At 37.7% G+C, this 19,720-nt stretch overlaps 1 pseudogene across 1 annotated transcript; it reads left to right on the plus strand.

Annotated features, from left to right (window-relative positions):
* The first annotated feature begins 1,045 nt into the window (after positions 1-1,045).
* LOC308440258 (tyrosine-protein phosphatase non-receptor type 2-like) lies at positions 1,046-15,339 on the plus strand (annotated as a pseudogene). The gene is made up of 3 exons: positions 1,046-1,101; positions 12,796-12,938; positions 14,245-15,339. The product of its transcript is annotated as a tyrosine-protein phosphatase non-receptor type 2-like (transcript).
* Positions 15,340-19,720: the final 4,381 nt, after the last annotated feature.

A 19,720-nucleotide genomic window follows, 5' to 3' on the forward strand; every position in this document is an offset into this window, starting at 1 on the left:
CACGTGGCACACTTTGTTTAAGTAATCAATAGATACTTGCTAATATTAGTGCTAAGTAAATGAGTCAGAACCTAGAGCGAGGCTTACATTATCCCAAGGCTTATGCCTTTTCTACTCAATACCTACCATTCCTTGAACTTACTGCAGGTTCTTCAGTGCTATAACTCTCTCTCCTAGTTCTATTACATTATGCTTTGCTCATACTTAAACTGGAGACTTCTCTTAGCTAGCATACCTAGAAATCTTAAGCAATACTAACTTTCGCCTTTTCCCCTATTATCATCTCCTTTTCTAGTATAACATACAAAATCTTAGGCCTGATGGCCCTGACATGCGAGGTACTCCATGTCTGTGAGAACAGACCCCCTACATCACCCATGCAGCTGCTGTAGAATTCACCATTAAAGCTGCCTAATTTCTTGACCTCTAATTTAAGAAACATGGGTTTCTCTATTCCTATTATTCAGAATCATCCTAAAAGATGCCAAGATCTCCATTTTGCCTGCCTTATTATTTTTCCCTCAAACTCTATTAAAATTGCCCATAAGAAGTAAGACAAAATAGCTTAGAGTGTAAAATACATTAGCCCTGAAAGTTTTAGGATAGAAGGAGAGAGAGATACCATTCCACAAAGCTGTCCTGCTATCTGTCATAGTGCATGAAGTAGCAGGGATACACAATAATAACAAAAGAAAATTTAAGTTAAAAATCATCCTACATCTTTCAGGAATTGTTTTTCAATTATTTTATTTATGAGACAAATAATCTGACAAAGAACCTTTGGTTTAAAACCAAAATGTAACTGGACTGATAGATATGGTCAATAATATGAAAGACTCTCATTGGATCCCTGGGATTCTTATGTATTATATTTCAAAGTGGAAGTAAATTTAAGTGAGGTGGGCGTTGTGAAGAAAAGCATGAGCTCATGCCCTTCAACACCAGTGGTTCAATGTGCGTTCTCCACAGGAAGAAAACTGAAAGGATACACAGAGAGACATATGAGAAGAGATTCTTAAGGGAAAGCAGTAGGAAAAGTCCTTAAATGTGGAAGCTGGTAAGTCCCACTAGAGGCCTTCTGAAACCTGGTGACCCGGGAAGGTAAGTGAGAGACTTTCAAGCTGAGGCCAGAAGTCTGACAACATGGTGATTATTGATACAATCCTTGGAGTCTAAAACCAGAGAAGAAAGAGTTCTAATATCCAAACAGTGTATGCCCACCCCAGGAAGAATTTATCTTTACTATGACATTGTTCTTTTCAATCATTCAGCCATTGGGTAGAGCTCACACCCTGGGGGTCAATCCTTCTCATTCTGTTCACCCACTTCTGTTATTACTGGGATTCTATGCTGAAGATACTTAAAAGAGACACTGTGTCCCTCACTTCAACACCAGATTATCATCCCTTTCCCCCTTGGAAAATTCGTGTGCTCCTTAAATGTGTGAGAGTCAGGAGCTGACACTGACCTTCAGAGAAAAGACACAAAAAGTTCCACTCTCACACTCTACTGATAAAAAAGTTGAAAAAAGACCTTTGCCAGGTCCAAAATTCTGCAAAAATATAAGATGCTCATCTTTCTCAAAATTAGGAGACATTTGATACCCTATCTTTCTAACAGAGCTGTGAACCTAGGGGCTATGTTCTCCTCACCAATAAAATGGCCAATTAGCTTATCATACAGTTAAATTTACATCTGTTCTGGCCTTTGTCTTATGACAATCTATAAATTGTAAAATGTTCCCTAGCCATGACAGGACATTAAATAGTTCCACTGGTGATTTGTTTCCTCTTGTTATGATAAAATACTCAAGACAAAAGCGACTAAAAGGAGAAAGGGTTTATTGCCTTACAGATCCAGGTTACAATCGTTTGTGGCGGGAAAGTCACAGCAATAAGACCTTCAGAGAATGGCTGCCAATATGTTCATGGACAAGAGCAGAACATTATGATAGTATTAGTTTCTTTTTCTACCCTTACACAATCCAAAATGTCCTCTCTAAGGAATGATGCCACCTACAGTGGCATTAAAGCCTTCAGGCATGTTTGGAAGCCCATCTCCCAGATTATTCTAGATTATGTCGTTACTTATTAAGACTAATTGTCACAGGTCCTTTTTTTATTTGAACAAATAAATCCACTTCTCTTTACTAATCTATTGCTTAATGGTTTTTATAAATATGTGGAAATTAAGTGGTGGTTTCATGTAAAAAACAAAGTTTTTAGGAGCTCTGAGATTTTTCCAAAACACCCCATTCTTAGAATGTGAGACCCTAAAAACACAGAAATGGTTAAAGTCAGACTCAGAGATTTTCCAGTCATCCCAAGGCTATGAAATCTCACCTGTGCCTGACAAATAAAAACAATGGCCCAGAGTAATTCTCAGAAAAAAAAAAAAAAAAAAAAAAAAAAAAAAAAAAAACAGAATGTACTGACTGATAGCCACCTGGCCTTCCAGAAAGCCCTAGACAGGGTCCCCATGCATTTCATAGTTAGCTCATGCCTTAATCACCCAATTCTGAGAAACAAAATAAGGCCAAAAACCCCTCAAAGTTTTAAAATATATAAACAAGCTTCTGAAAATGTGAAAATAATGTTCTAGTGGACAGGTCAGGCTATGCTGACTAAGCTAGGTTAAAACAAAACAAAAATGACTGCTTTAGGAACAGCTCTCCTACCCCTCGCTGTACTGAATTCCAAAGAGAAAACAAATTGTCAACAACCTTACTACCAAAGTTTCTGCCCCCTTTTCCTCCCCCGTTTCTCTCTTTCTGAATATTACACTGCTGACCAATGGTTCACTCCCCTCACAAAAAAAGTATAAAAGATGTGTGCTTTTTAAGTTCTGGGTTGACTTCTCCCTGCGAGGAAGAGCGACCCCATGTACATGGAGTAAAAACCTCTTGTTATTACAGCGATCTATCGTCTAATTGTGTTCTGTGGGTCGTGCTCCTGAGCTAAGACTCTTCGGGGTCGTACAGCAGTTCATAGCTCTAAGTGCCTGAGAATATCATGTTAATCTTTACTGGAAATAGAGATGCAACTACAGCCATTCTAATTATTGCTAAACTACCTGAATTTTCCTCCAGTGGAAACACAGTGACTCACTGCTTTCTTAAAGCATCAAAAATAAGCAGTAATTTAGCAGCTTACTCCATATCCCCTAAGTCAATTAGGCTGACCTTCAAATTCAATCATCATAAATCCACTTCTTGTCCATCTGATACCCGTGAACTCCCTGATCATCAAACTCAATATATACAAAGAGAGACAATATCAAGGCCATAGTTCCATCTCGATGCTGATTACAAGCAAATCATACACACATGCCCAACAGGAGAAGAGCCCATGAGAACCTAATGTGCCTCTCCTCCTGGCCTGGCACAATTTAAAGACTGTTACATGAATTCAGTGACGCTACATATTTAAACTCAGTTTTGAAATTCTGTTTGTTTGGAAGGTTGATAGACATCATAGCAGTAAATTCTGTTTCCCTATGGCATTGTCAGCCATAGACTATGTCAAAATTTCAGATGATGTATTTTCACATTCAAAAACACTATTGTTTTTTAATGGGAAAAAAAAGAAGTTATTTAGTATCATCAATTCTTAAAGCATTTCACCAAGAAGAAAGTTTAGAGCTCAGTGTAGCTAACATATTTTAAAAGCTAAATAATTCTTAAAGAATGCAGGTTATCATATCTTACTTGTTGAAGATATTTGTAATTGGGGCTCATGTTTCTCTACATATTTTTCTATTTTCTTTCGGTAGCTTAAAACCAATTTATAAGGCAAAATTCAATCTCATTTTAGACAAAATTTATACATGTAAAATATCATTAGGCTCTCCCAGAGCTTTACTGATACAGATGAGGAGGCTCACAGCCAACAATTGGACTGAGCCCAAAGACACTAAGGACTAATGGGAAGGAATGAAGGAGCTGAAGGGGTTTGCAACCCCATAGGAAGAACAATAATATCAACCAACCAAAACCCCCAGAGTTCTCATGGACTAAACCACCAACCAAAGACTATGCATGGAGAGACCCATGGCTCCAGGTGCATATGTAGCAGGTGATAGCATTGTCTGGCATCAGTGGGAGAAGAGACCTTTGGTCCAGTGCAGGCTCGTTTTCGCAGTGTAGGGGAATGGCAGGGCAATGAGGTGAAAGTGGGACGGTGGGAGGGGGAGCATCTTCATATAAGTGGGGGGAGGAGCATGCAAAAATATTATTGAGTATTTTTTTTTTTTTTGCATCAGTGTTCATGGGGGAAATTGGTCTAAAGTTCTCTTTCTAAGTAGGGTCTTTATGTGGTTTGGGTATGGATGTAATGTATGGATGTAATTGTGGCTTCGAAGGATAAGTTGGGTAGTGTTCATTCTGTTTCTATTTTGTGAAATACTTTGAAGGTCTGATAGAATTCTGAATTGAACCCTTCTGGTTCTGGGCTTTTTTTTTTTTTTTTTTTTTTTTTTTTTGGCTCGGAGGTTTTAATGAGACCTTCTATTTCTTTAGGGGTGATGGGACCGTTTAGATGGTTTGTCTGATCCTGATTTAACTTTGGTACATGGTATCTGTCATGAAAATGATTTATTTCCTCTAGATTTTCCAATTTTGTTGAGTATAGGGTTTGGTAGTAGGATCTGATGATTTCTTGAATCACTATGTCTCCCATTTCATTTCTGATTTTGTTAATTTGGATACTCTTGATGTGCCCTTTAGTTTGTCTGGCTAAGGGTTTATGAATCTTGTTGATTTTTCTCAAAGAATGAGCTCCTGGTTTTGCTGATTCTTTGTATAGTTCTTTTTGTTTCTATTTGTTTGATTTCAGCTCTGAGTTTGATTATTGCCATCTACTCCTCTTGGGTGTATCTGCTTCTTTTTGTTCTAGAGCTTTCAGGTGTGCCATCAAGCTCTAGTGTATGCTCTCTCCAGTTTCTTTTTGGAGGCACTCAGAGCTAGGATTTTTCCTCTTAGCACTAATTTCATTGTGTCACATACATTTGGGTATGTTGTACCTTCATTTACATTAAATTCTTTTTAAAAATCCTTAATTTCTTTCTTTTTTTTTTTTTTTTTTTTTTTTGACCAAATAAATTATCATGGAGTAGAGCATTGTTCAGCTTCCATGTGTATGTGGGCTTTTTGTTGTTTTTGTTGTTATTGAAGACCAGCCTTTGTCCATAGTAATCTGTGGGAGTGTTTCAGTCTTCTTATGTCTGTTGAGGCCTATTTTAGGACTGGCTATATGGTCAGTTTTAAAGAAGGTAGCATGAGGTGCTGAGAAGGTGTATTTTTTGTTTTAGGATGAAATATTTTATAGATGTCTGTTAAATCCATTTGGTTCATAATTTCTGTAAGTTTCACTGGGTTTCTGTTCAGTTTCTGCTTCCATGATCTTTTTATTGATGTATGTGGGATGCTGAAGTCTCCACTATTATTGTGTGTGGTGTAGTATATGCTTTGAACTTTAGTAGAAGTTCTTTTAGAAATGTGGGTACCCTAGTATTTGGAGCATAGATGTTCAGGATTAAGAGTTCCTCTTGATAGATTTTTTCTGTGATAAGTAAAAAGCTTTTTACTTATCTTTTTTGATAACTTTTAGTTGGAAATATATTTTATTCATTATTAGAATGGCTACCCCAGCTTGCTTCGTGGGACCACTTGCTTGGAAAGTTTTTTTCCAACCTTTTACACTGAGGTAGTGCCTGTCTTTGTTGCTGAGTTTCCTTTATGCAGCAAAATGCTGGATCCTGTTTTTGTATCCAGTCTGATAGTCTATGTCATTTTATTGGGGAATTGAGTCTATTGTTGTTAAGAAATATTAAGGAATTGTGATCATTGTTTCCTGTTATTTTTGTTGTTATATGTAGAATTGTTTTTGTGCTTTTCTTGTTTTGGTTTTGTTGCAAGAAGATTATTTTCTTGCTTTTCTTATGTTGTAGTCTTCTTCCTTGTGTTGGAGCTTTCCATCTATTATTCTTTATAGGGCTGGGTTTGTGGACAGATATTGTATAAATTTATTTTTGTCCAAGAATACTTTGGTTCCTCCATCTATGGTAATTAAACATTTTGCTGGATATAGTAACCTGGGCTGACTTTTTGTGTGCGTGTGTTCTCTTAGGGTCTGTATGACATCTGACCAAGATCTATTAGTTTCTTAGTCCTTTTTGAGAAGTCTGGTGTAATTCTAATTGGTCTGCCTTTATATGTTACTTGTTGTTTTTCCCTTATTGCTTTCAGTATTCTTTCTTTGTTTTAAATATTTGAACATTTGGTGACTAATATGTGTTGGGAGGAATTTTTTCTGGTCCAATCTATTTGGAGTTCTGTGGGCTTCTTGTATGTTCATGGTCATCTCGTTCTTTAGATTAGGGAAGTTTTCTTCTATGATTTTGTTGATGATACTTAGTGGACTGTTTAGTTGAGAGTCTTCACTCTTTTCTACACCTATTATCCTTAGGTTTGATCTTCTCATTGTGTCCTGCATATCCTGGATGTTTTGGGTTAGGAGCTTTTTGATTTTTACATTTTCTCTTACTGATGTGTTAATCTTTTCTATGTTATCGTTTGCCCCTGAGATTCTTTTCCAACTCTAGTATTCTGTTGGTGATGCTTGTGTCTATGACTCCCAATATCTTTCCTAGGTTTTCCAACTTAAGGGTTCTATTCCTTTTATAATTTCTTTATGGTTTCTATTTTCATTTTTAATTACTTAATCTGTTTGGTTGTGTTTTCCTGTAGCTTTTTAAGTAATTTTTGTGTTTCCTCTTAAGGGCTTTAACTTGTTTATGTGTGTTATCCTGGTTCTCCTGTAATTCTTTAAGGGAGTCATTTGTGCACTTCTTAAAGACCTCTGACATCATCACAAAGTATGATTTTAAAACCAAATCTTGTTTTGCTGGTATGTTGGGATAGCCACTACTTGCTGTGGTAGCCAGAAATGAACCCACACACCTACGGTCACTTGATCTTTGACAAAGGATCTAAAAACATTCAATGAAAAAAAGACAGCATCTTCAACAAATGGTGCTGGTTCAACTGGCAGAAGAATGGAAACAGACCCTTTCTTATCTCCTTGTACAAAGCTCAAGTGCAAGTGGAACAAAGACCGCCACATAAAACCAGGTTCACTGAAACTAAGAGGAGAAAGTGGGGAAAAGCTTAGAACCCATAGGCACAGGGGAAATTTTTCTGAACAGAACACCAATGGCTTATGCTCTAAGATCTAGAATTGACAAAGAAGACCTCATGAAATTGCAAAGCTTCTGTAAGGCTAAGGACACTGTCAAGAGGACAAACAATTTAAACCTGAATGAGGCAAAAATGTTGATTTATTCCATGTCATGACATGCGCACATACAAAAGCAGACATATTATGAATCGGGATGATGATGGAATTCTGAGTTATATAACATATTTTGTATAATTTCATTGGGTGATTATTTTAGCAAATTTGAATGACACTAATTGTCAGATTAAAAGAAAATCAATGAGTGCAGAGGTTTTCTTTATAGACCCACATCTTAGAGGACATGGTTACAGTTAGATCTTAAACAACACTGATCTAAAATTAATCAACAGGCTTGCCATGTTGATGTATTTCCCCTGGTCTTCATTTCTCCAAACACATTTTCTAATTTTAAACTTTACTAATGCTAAATGAGCCTGAAAGTAGTTTTTAATTTTTTTCTTTTTATCTTTTAAGTTTACATCATTTCTTTTTTCCTCCTCCCTGTCTTCCCTTCAAACTCTCTCACTTTCTCCTTCTTGTTCTCCTTCTAATTCTTGGCCCCTTTGTTACTAATGGTTGTCACATACATACATTATATATACATATGTAAATACATATGTACATACATACATATGTGCATTCATAAATACATAGACCCTATCTGCTCTATCTGTGTAACAATATTAGTTTATGTTTGTTTTCTGAGCTGGCCATTTAGTACAGGGTAACAGTAACAAATGAAGATGTCAACCCAGTGAAATTCTCGCAGAGTCCCATGTATACACTTCCAGAGACTATGCAGATATTTACAGGCAATGCAGTGACTCAAAATAAAATTGATGCTTCATCAAAATTACTTTGAAAAGTCAACAATGCAGCCCTTGGCTACTGGATATAAATGATTTTACTAATTTTCTTTTACGGAGATTGCCTTAAGAGAATAAGGCATTTTAGCCTTATTATACACTATAATAATAACCACAAAAAAGACATCCAAAGAAGACTGAGGAATTGCAACCCTTGGGCAACATAAATAATGATACCACTGGGTTTTTGTAAAGGAATAAACATCTGATAATCTCATAGGATTCACTCCTCAAGAGTTTTTTTAGACTTTTACATTAGATATTAATACTCATGATTATTTATGTTTTGAATTAATCAATTCTTAATTCTAATAATAAAAGGTCATGCAGATTGTTGCCTTTTCAAAAGAAAATATTAACATTAAGAACTAGAGAATTCTTGAATAATACATTGTTTGAATAACCACACTCGCTTTAATTAGCATTTTCCACTGAGTATTTATTTATATCTAGACAAGGGAATAATTTACATGCAACCTAATGAATACTTTCCTGAAAGGTTATAGAACAGTGAACGCCTTAGCTGATGAGACAAGAAAACAATAAGCAGCTTTACTGACACAGAGCAGGTTTTAGTTTGCAAGTAGAGATGGAAGGGCAGCTGTGGACAAGGATGCCTGTAAAAGTTACGTAACACAATGTTTCTCTCGTGTGCTTTTCTCTAAACAACTCCCAATGCTATTGAAAAAAAAAAAACATATTTACAGTATACTTAGAACCCCACATTCTGGTCTCATGTATATGTATAGCCCTCAGCTACATATTAAGTTGTTGTATGACTAAATATCAAAGTCTACACAGTTCTGAAATGGAATGCCTCTAGTTTATATACAAATGCATGTGTCCTCAGCTGTGACCCTAGGAAGGAACTGGTGTCTGCTAGAAATGTATGATTTCAACAGACACTGAATCAATAGACACAAATGAAAAGGCAGAGAGATGGCCGAAAAGGCACCAGCTCCAATCCCCAGGACCAAGAAGGCAGAAGGAGAAAACTGACTGCCATGAGCTGTCCTCTGACCTCCACATATCCACATAGACACGTCAATAAACATGATTTTGCAAAATGTTTAAGCTCTAAGGTCAAACAATAAAAGCCGAAGCTCCCTGCCTCAGTATAGGCTAACCCAGCCGAACATATTCAAATCAAAGGATGAATATACATCCCTTCTTCATATCAAGCCAAAGAATGACTTACTTTCAAAAAATGTTTAAAAATATTTTAATAAATCCCAGCATGCAGTTGACATTTTGTAGAATTTATAGTTTAATATGCCTTAGGCAGCTCAATAGCTGGGCAACTGCCTAACCTCTATGCTTGTAGAATCCACTTGTCTACCCGTAAATGTTCCGTAAATATTCCATGTTGTTCTTGTATCAGCTGAGCAGCCCTCTGGGTCACAAACACCTTTTACATGGTGACGAACCTTCTCCCTCCTGCACATTCTTCTCTTTCCAAGGTGTTCTGTATCTCCTGCTTTTTCCTCAGGGTCTCTAGCCTGGGAAACCTAACCCTGCCCATTTCTCTTCTATTGGCCTCTGGCATTTTTATTTACCAATCAAAGTTAACTGGGAGCAGGTTTCCAGAAGCTACAGGCAGACTCCAGATCTTAGGGGACAAGCACTTAGCATGACAACAAACAGGAACTGACAAAACTTCAACAAAGAAGTATCTCATAGACCCCAAGTCATAGAAGAAAGAAATATAAAAATCTGATGCTGGGTTACCGATCTTAGTATCTTGAAATATTGAAGAAAAGAAAAGAAGAAAGAGAGATCGATAGAAAGATAGATAGATAGATAGATAGATAGATAGATAGACAGACAGATAGATAGATAGATAGAGAAAGAGAATAAATAAATAATTAAATAAATAAGATAAATAAATAAATCTGTTTATTTCAAAAACTTTTAGGAGAGTTTCATTAGTAGATACACAATTGATAATTTTCTTTGCATTTCAATTTAAGAGAAATAGTTTATAACATATGCTTAAGGCAACCAGAGAGCACAATGTCACTGGACACTGTGATGTCCACAAAGATAGTCAATAAATAACACCAGAGAATCAAACAACCCTATTAAAAATGGGGTACAGAGCTAAACAAAGTTCTTAATTGAGGAATATCGAATGGCTGAGAAGCATCTAAGGAAGTGCTCGACATCATTAGCCTTCAGGGAAATGCAAATAAAAACAACCCTGAGATTCCATCTCACACCACTCAGAATGGCTAAGGTCAAAAATTCAGATGACAGCACATGCTTGCAAGGATGTAGAGAAAGAGGAACACTTCTCCACTGTTGGTGGGGTTGTAAACTGATACAACCACTCTGGAAATCAGTCTGGCAGTTCCTCAGAAAATTGGACATAGTCCTACCTGAAAACCCAGCTCTTCCACTTCTGGGCATATACCCCAGAGATGCTCCAACATACAACAAAGACACATGCACCACAATGTTCATTGCAGCTCTATTTATAATAGCCAGAAGCTGGAAAGAACCCAGATGTCCTTCAGTACATGAATGGATACAAAAATTGTGGTACATTTACACAATGGAGTACTACTCAGCTATCAGAAAAAATGACCCTATGAAATTCCTAAGAAAATGGATGCATCTAGAGAATATCATCCTGAGTGAGATAACCCAGTCACAAAAGAACAGACATAATATGCAGTCACTGATAATTGGATACTAACCCCAGAAAGCTCTGAACACCCCAGAAACAACTCACAGACTGTGTGAAGTTCAAGAAAAAAAAAGAAAAGAAAAAAACATTATGTTTACTCCTTACTCACCAAGAAAACTTTGACTAATTCCAGGTTACATCCTGTTTTACATGTACTTTATGCTCATTGTAACTAGTAAGATCTTAATGCACACTATCAAACCTTATTTTAAAAAAAGCCAAGCAATGACAAAAAATTATTCGTATATTTTTATGCAAAAATGCTTAAAATTTGTACCTTTATCTTTGTTTTTTTTTAAATAAAGTTCTTCAAAAAATAGATAGTAAATAAATAACATTTTTTCAAGAAGGATAATCATTGATTTGTAGGTTATAATGAAAGGAAAAGAATCTTCTCAAAGATTTTTAAGTTTACAGTAGATAGTATACAACCCAGTTATAACAAACACATAAAATTTTAGACTATTTCAGACATCATGCATATGTCAAATGGGTATATTCTTGATTTTATGATGTACATACACTCCAGTGATGTCCAGATATTTTCATTCAGTGTTCAGATTAAGTGCATAGAGATTAAAATATTCTGAGGAAATCTTCCTTTACATACATATGAACACAAAGAGAGTAATTTCTGCAGCATTGCCAAAGTTAAAAAGTATATTCTTTTGTTAAAAAGAATATAGAAATTTGAGGAATAAAATACTAAAATCAAGGTTTTCAGAATAAGAAACATGTTTATTGTTTATAAGTCAATGAAAATTTGTGATTATTCATAAATGTGTAAATTTTCAAAAGTAAGTATTAAGAAAAAAGAATTGGCAATATTTTCTTTAAATCACATTGTACATCCTTTAAATCACATTGTACATCACACACAATATTTCCTGGAGCAAGTTTATCAATATCTGTCAAAAATAGGTAGAAAATTGCCTATTATCTACAAATTTTAATCTTACCACTTAAAATAGAAAGATAATCAAACATTTTAATGTAACAATACCTACATTAAAATTTTTGCAGCACTATTATACAAGAGAGGGAGTCTACTCTCCCACTGGCCAATAAGATATTAGTTATAAAATATGAGCATTTATACAATATCATATTTGAAGATATTCAGAATACATAAATTTACCATCATTATGGAAGATAGTATTACTGTAAACTCGTTCATCTGTTACAATAAATCTACATAACTAAATAAAAACTGGAGTCAATTCTCATAGACAGTGGATAAGAGACATAAAGGCCAAGAATGTTGAGAGAGAGTTAAATAGCCCACCCAGTGTGGCTGTGCAGCTCTGCTGTGTAAGGGTTGGAATAGTTATCCCAACTCTCTCATCTACTTGGGGTTAGCTTCACTGCCCGCTTGCATGCCAGGACCCTGGGAGAGATACAGGCTCCCCTTTTGTTATGCTCTTTGGTGAAGTCACAAGCCACTCCACACCTGGCCTTTCTGTTCCCAGTGGCTAAAAGATAATTACAGACTTCCACCCTAGGGGGTGACCAGCAGCTAGGGAATTTACATACCTCCCCTGTAATGACCTGAGGGTATGATACTGGGACCACTGTCTTTGTGACTGAATGCTGTCCAGAGGTGTAGAGAGCAGCGAGGTGCCGCGCCCTGAAGATGGCGCTGGTTTCTGCCTTCCACCTCCTTGAGGGCGAGTGCTCTCAGTAGTAAACAAGTCCTTATGTGGCTGTGGCTGTGCCTGTTCAGCTTCCCTGCTTCTGCATTGAAGCAGCCTATCTGCAGGGCCTACGTAGCTTACAGCGGTTGGCTGGAGCAAGGGGATTTAAGCCTGTGCGGGCTTTCCCCGAGATAAGTCAGAAGCAGAAGCTGAAGAAGCAGCTTGTACAAGGTTCCTGAAGAAACTGCTTGAAGAAGATCTTCCCCGGGTCGTGTCTTCCTTGCTGGTCGAGGTTGGGCGAGACACTGAGGGATGGAGTAAACTTTCTGGTAACGTGAATAAAGACTTGTGTCTTTCTTTCAAACCCTTAGGCTTTCGCCCTGGTTCAGAGTAGCTGTTAGTGGTACAGACACCACAAACGGAGGCCCACATCGTCTCCCACAAGTAAGAGGGGCCTTAAGCTTACAGCTGTACTCTCACTTGTTTGAAGAGACAGAAATATGTGATGGAAGTGGTTAAGATACTGACGTTTTGAGAGGAAGCAACTAAGATGGAGGTCCTGAAACTTGCACAAGACTCTCTGGAGGCATATGAAAGCAATATGTATATATAGGAATAAGACTCCAATGAGAAGGAAACTAGATTAGGTAAAACAATGAGTGACACTGGGAATTGTCAACGATTGTTGTCTATCAGAAGAGTGGCCAGCTAAACATCAAGAGTATTCAGTAAGAAGACCAGAAGTCGGGAACAATTAATAGAGTACCAGTGGACAGGCACAATGACCTGCCAGGAGCCCTAAATGATGTTGTTACATCTAGAGTGTGAACAGTTTTAATTGGAGAATATCAGGTGAAGATTCTAAACAAGTTTCGAAATTACCAAAGTAGAAACCTTTCAGAGCACAGCAGCCTTCTTTGGTGAGGGTGGGGTGGTGGGACTGGTACATTCTGGTACTCACAACACTCACACTGTGTTTCATGGAAAAGGCTTAAAGTTCTTAAAATAAGAAATCTCTGACTGATTGTATAAGAGAGAATTTAATGGTCAGTGACCAAATAGTGCACATGCAATACAAACAGCAGGAAAAGACCTTGAAGCTTTTAGTTTATGTATGATAAGCCCTCATGTCTCAAGGGAGGCATGACAGGGAGGAGGAAGGGAGAGAGAAAGGGGAGATATTCGTGCATTAAAAAGAGCTAAAAAAGGCTTTCTAAAGATGCAAGAAACAATGTTGGAAAGGAATGTAAAAGCATATTTTTGGATGTGATTAGCAATCATTTAAATATTACAAGATGTAAAAGTCACAGCACATTAAAACAGAACAACTTGAAGGCAGCCAAAAGCAAACAGAAGATGAAACAAAGAAAACATAGTGTGGAGTCACATGATGAACAAGATTAGAGATTGAATTGTACCATGAGGGCTAAAATAGACTACATTTTGGAATTATGTTAAGAATATCTTAGCTACTATCGTTACAGATAAGTAACTATGTGAGAAGATAGTTTCAGTACATGATTCACTATAAAAACTGTGATACTATTTTGATAGGTTTCAGTAACTGTAAAAAAACACCCTGAAGAATGGTTTTCAACCAGTGAATTTTGACCCCTTTGGGAGTCAAACAACCCTTTCATGGGGTTTGCTTATCAGACTTTAAACATAGAAGATATTGACATATTGATTCATAACAGTAGCAAAGTTCAGAAATGAAGTAGCAACGAAAATTGGGATGGGGGAAGAGATCACAACACGAGGAACTATATTAAAGAGTCACAGGATTAGGTAGATTGAGAACCACTGAGTTAAAAACGTAGCCAAGTTTCCAGAACACAGAAATCAAAACAGATACAGAGATGTAAGCTCATATGATCACAGCCATGTTAAACCGCAGAGTACTGAAAATGACTACATTAACGCCAGCTTAGTTGACATAGAAGAGGCACAAAGAAGTTACATCTTAACACAGGGCCCACTTCCTAACACATGCTGCCATTTCTGGCTCATGGTGTGGCAGCAAAAGACCACAGCAGTTGTCATGCTAAACCAAACTGTAGAGAAAGAATTGGTTAAATGTGCACAATACTGGCCAATGGATGATTGAGAGATGGCGTTTAAAGAAACAGGATGCAGTGTGAAGCTCTTATCTGAAGATGTGAAATCATATTAAACAGTACATCTACTACAGTTAGAATATATCAATAGCGGTGATTCCAGAACCATATCTCACTTTCATTACACCATCTCCAGAGTCACCAGCTTCATTCCTAAACTTCCTGTTCAAAGTTAGAGAATCCTGACCTTGAACCCTGACTATGGACCTACAGTGATCTATGGCAGTGCAGGCATTGGGCGCTCTGGCGCCTTCCCTCTCGTAGATACCTGTCTTGTTCTGATGGAGAAAGGAGAGAATGTTAATGTGGAACAAGTATTACTGAATATGAGAAACTATCGAATGGGACTTATTCAGACACCTGACCAGCTCAGATTTTCTTACATGGCCATAATAGAAGGAGCAAAGTACACAAAGGGAGATTCAAATACACAGAAACGGTGGAAAGAACTTTCTAAAGAGGATTTATCTCCTATTTGTGATCACTCACAAAACAGAAGGATGACCGAGACGTACAATGGGAAGAGAATGGGTTCAGAAGATGAAAAGTTAACAGGACTTTCTTCTAAGGTGCAGGATACTGTGGAAGACAGCAGTGAGAGTTTTCTCCGGAAACGCATTCGAGAGGATAAGAAAGGCTACGGCGGCTTGGAAGGTGCAGCAGATGAGACAGAGGCCAAATGGAACTGAACGGAAAAGGAAAAGGCGGTTATATTGGCAACCTATTCTCACTAAGATGGGGTTTGTGTCAGTCATTTTGGTTGGTGCTTTGGTTGGCTGGACACTGCTTTTTCAGTAAAATGTCGTAAAAACAGTTTTACCCAGCACCTTTCTGCACTCGTAGCTGACAGTGGTGCATTAATCTCAAGGGTTTGATAGTGAATGCCTCATACTCCAGAAACATTGCGCTAGAGTAGACATCAACCAGATAAGGGGTATTTACAGTCACAAGCTCACCATTTCAGGACTCATCACTGCAGGTTCCTCTCAGACTCAGACTGTCAATGGCTCAAAAGAAAGACAGACATGCTTATTGAAAACAGTTACATCTTACAACTGTGTTCACACCAGTGTATTGAGAAATCTTTTATCACAAGGACTGGCTTTTGGAGGCTTTCTGGATTTTACCTGCACTTGATATAAGCAATAAACATTGTGTTTTTTCTAAATTATTAATGGAAAGAAAATATTCTTTAAACAATGTATGTAATGTGTAATATACTATTGAAATGGCATTACAACTTTATATGCCTAGCCATTTTAGGGTAAATATATTTTATAAGTACCTATTTAATCTTATTTTTGTAGTTAAATGTAATTTTTAAAGGTTCACTTTGAGAGTCTGTTACCATAGAAAACTAAATTGTATGTTGACTCAGTTGTATACTGAATACATTTTTCCCTTTTCTAAACAGAAGTTTGATAGAGACAGTTGAAACTATGAGCAAGCTATATTTCTACTACACAATTTTATTTCTTTTCTATTTTATGCTTTATCTTATTTTGAAAAGGAAAACAAAATTTTTTCTAAACAGAACATTGAAGGAGATTATTTTTTCTGGGATAGTTAAGTGACAGTTGATCAAAACTTAGAGAAAACAAACAAAAATCGGTTTCTGCAGGATGTGGTGGCCCATACACTGTTCCAGAAGCTAAAACAAGAGGCCCAATAGTTTGAAGAAAGCCGAAACTTCATAGCAAGTTCCCATCCTTAAAGAGGTGGTGGAGGACACATCAGAAAACACAAGAATATTTAATGGCACAAACCTGTAATCTCAGCTCTTGGGAGAGAGAGGCAGAAGCATCACAAGTTCAAGGCCAGCTTCAGCTATGTAGCCGGCCCCAGAGTTTGAGGCCAGGCAGGACTGCAAGAAACACTGTCTCAGAAACTGAAGTGGTTAAAAACAGACAGACAGACAGACAAAAAAATGTTGATTTCTGTAAAGTAAAACCCATGCATGACTTACACTGTTAATTATTTATGTGAAAATGTTCATGTAATTACCCAAATGGGATAAATTATGGTTAGTAAGTAAAAGGAACCAGTGCTTTATACTTTCGATTTCGGTTCACTAGATTGAAACTTTAAAGTAAATTATTAATTTCTTCCTAAGTTCAATAAATAATATGATGATTCACAAACTTTTTTTAAAAAAAGAAAAGAAAAAGAAACATAGCTGAAAGGAAGTAAGGTTTATTTTGGTCCCTGGTTTGTCCATTTATGTTGCTCTGCTGCTGATGGGGCTATGGTAAGAAAGTTTAAGGTTTGGATTATTCAGCAGAGCATAAACAGCCCACCTCATGGCTACTGCAAAGCAAAGAAACAAAGAAAGTATCCTTCAAAAGTTTATGTCTGAGGATGCAATTCCTCCAAACAGTTCATGTGTTAGTTGAGAAAATTAAAAGCTTATCATTAGAGATATTCACTACAAATCACAAGAAGTTACACCACAATATTTCAGTATTTTCATGATGAGGTATAGCAAAAGAACGAAGTGAATTCCCTTTGATCTAGAAATTTTAATTATACCTTTTGAAATGGAGAAATCACCAAATAATATTAATATAACCATGTTTATTAGGTTTCTTTCACAGTACTGTTATAATACTAGCAAGTGAGTGTGCTCTAAAAAGCTATCAGTAATGTTACTCATAAATTATAAGTATGCAACTGGTACATCCACTCAGAAAAACAAATAGAACCAGGTGTGGTGGTTCATGCCTTTAATCCCTGCGCTGGAGAGGCTGAGTCAGAAGGACCTCACCTTCTACTATGTCATTCAGCCACATAACCATCAGTAGGCTAGTCTACTTAAGACATAAAGGCTCTCACATCCGGAAGATTCTCAATAGTTCCTCTCTGAAACTGAAGAAAATTAACAGGAAATTATGCAATGAAGAAGGAAAGTTTATAGGCTTTGGAATCAGACCTGTTAGATCAAACCTTTTCCAATTCCTGCTTTTAATAGATCCAACAGTATTCCATAGATGGGTATAGTATTTAGTATCCAGCCTTTGATACCCCACACTCAAGTCCTATCAAAGAGACAACCCAAATAGTGATGTAACAGACTGTGAGAGCTGGTGCCAAGAATCCCATAAAGCCTCAGCTTCTGCCATCTCCGCCGCTGGGTCCCGCCAGCATGCACAAACTCCGGTTTAGGCGTGTGAGACTGGTGGGTGGCCGAACTAAGGCTTGAGCCCCTGAGACCAGCGCTCCACTGCTGGTCTTGGCGGAAGCTGCCGCCACAGGGCAGCGCCAGGCTAAACTGAGCCGGTGAGAGGCTCTGGCACAGGATGCAGGGAACTTCCGGAGAGAAAATCTCGTCCCAAACGGAGGTGTCATCAGCTCTTTACAACAAAGGAACTCAGGCAGAGGAATGATTTCTAAACGCATCTCTTTTTATTTATGCCTCAAACTCCCGTATACACCGTTTTGAAATGGTTCAGCACTTCCTATTGGCCTGAGGGCTTGGGAAGACCTTGTCTACATATGTTGGGGCAGTCCTGCTTCAGCCTAGAGCTCTGGCCTAGCTTACATGACCCGTGGTCACATCTACCTGCGGAGGAGGGACTTGAGGTGTGGCCAATGCCCAAAGGGGCAATGTGATTCCTATGGCAAGGGTCCCTGATGCACGGGGACTTCAAGAAGTACTTGACGTCTCATTTCCCATTTGGCTTCGACCAGTCTCAACCGAAAATCTGGGTTCCTAGTTATGGTCTGAGTCCCTGTCCAACCCAGCAGGGTGGTCTGAGTCCCACAACAGACATCTTTGCACATATAGTCTCGGACACCACTACCATTATTTGCCCACATTAACAGTTCTGGTCTGCTGATAGTAGTCTCCTAGATAGTTCACCTATGCTGTTCTATCCTTTCATCGTACATATAAAGTGTGACTTTGATTGTATCAGCCTTTTCTTTGCAACATTAACAGTCTCTCCAGCTCTTTAGGGGGAAAAATGATAAACTCGTGTGATCTTGATTTCATCTCCTAATACTGTTCCATATTAGCTTTCTTCTATACAATTAGACTCCAGCTATGCTTCCTGGGTCCCTACAAACTCCTGCCTTAGAATTCTTCACCTTCCCCTGCTGTCCCTCCTTGGCACTCTCTTGCTCAAAGGAGGTGAGCTCTCCTTCCTTCTACTCTGTCTTTACCTAAATATCTGAACAGTAAGAGTTTTCTGACCACATACATAAAACAAGTAATGCCTTCCTTTCAACTCCACTATTTTTCCCGAAGACATTAACACTATCAGGCATACTTGGTATTATTTGTGTGTTTGCATGTCTTCTGCTTCTATTCTCATTCTCAAAAGACTGTGCCTGTGACAGTAGGGGTAGTTTTCCAATGGCCCCATTCCAAGTAGTTAACACAATGTCCAGGATACAGTAAGTGTTCAGTGGAGTTTCATAATAAATTAGCAGAGACAAAGACAAAAGATTTTCAGTGTTAGCGAACATGCGTCCAGATGAACTCTCCCAAGGCCCTAAAGCAATTAACACTTTCTACAACATGCGAAAACTACAACTACTTCTGCACTCTTTTATCAATAGCACAAAATAACATCTGTCTCTTTTTTTTACTATTTTTTTTTTTGCTGTCAAAAAGCTAGGTACTGTTTTAATAAAACTGATAGCCAAATTCTAATTTATACTAAAAATGCATATTTAAATGACTTATCTGTATTCCTAGGGGACACGGTATACGGAATTCGAGCAAGTCCAAAGGAGACAATTAGAAGTGTTCAAGCTACAGTCCTCTGAAGTTCACACTTGCACTTTTTTAGTCCAACAATTAAAATGCACATGAAACACGTCTTCACAAAAACCTGACTAAGGCAGCAATTCCTCAGATCAACAAAGCGTCTCTCAGTCAGCATCATCCACCCATAAAACAAGTAGCTTTTGGACTGCTCTGAGGATGAGAGGAGCATGCATTATAACTGCCCCCCCACATCTCCTTCAAGAATATGTTTTCTTGGCAGATGATGGGGATTAAGAGGCTAAGAGGTACTCTGCTACAGTTTACAGCAGGCTTTATCCTCATAAGAGATAAATGAGCCCATGCAAGGAAAGGAAGTGTGTGGCCAGCTTCATGTGGCATAGAAAGCGCAAGCTCTGGGGATGCAAAATCAGCCTGTTGAGCAGTCCCAGAAAATGACATTTAAAAAAA

The sequence above is a fragment of the Micromys minutus genome (genome assembly GCF_963924665.1).
Source record: "Micromys minutus genome assembly, chromosome: 31".
NCBI lineage: Eukaryota > Metazoa > Chordata > Mammalia > Rodentia > Muridae > Micromys > Micromys minutus.